This window comes from Pholcus phalangioides, unplaced genomic scaffold (genome assembly GCF_987345545.1).
Source record: "Pholcus phalangioides strain wild (caught in Gottingen) unplaced genomic scaffold, Ppha-v1.0 ptg000039l_1, whole genome shotgun sequence".
NCBI classification, from domain to species: domain Eukaryota; kingdom Metazoa; phylum Arthropoda; class Arachnida; order Araneae; family Pholcidae; genus Pholcus; species Pholcus phalangioides.
In genome coordinates this window covers 24,813,325-24,813,541 of record NW_028301625.1, presented here as the reverse complement: position 1 = coordinate 24,813,541, position 217 = coordinate 24,813,325, and positions in this window count along the sequence as shown.

Below are 217 nucleotides of genomic sequence, written 5' to 3'. Positions count from 1 at the left end.
TACAGTGGCGGATTAAAAATATTAATTATACGACATAGTAAAAATATTTAACAAAAGAACTGTTGTTATTCGTAATTATTTTGGATCAATTTTAAATAATAGAACTTTTTGTGACTGTTATGCATGATCATCTTTCGAGACTTTCGATATAATTGAGACGACCCGAACTTAGAAAAATAATTATCCCTACAAATTTGGAATCGCAACTGGCAACAGC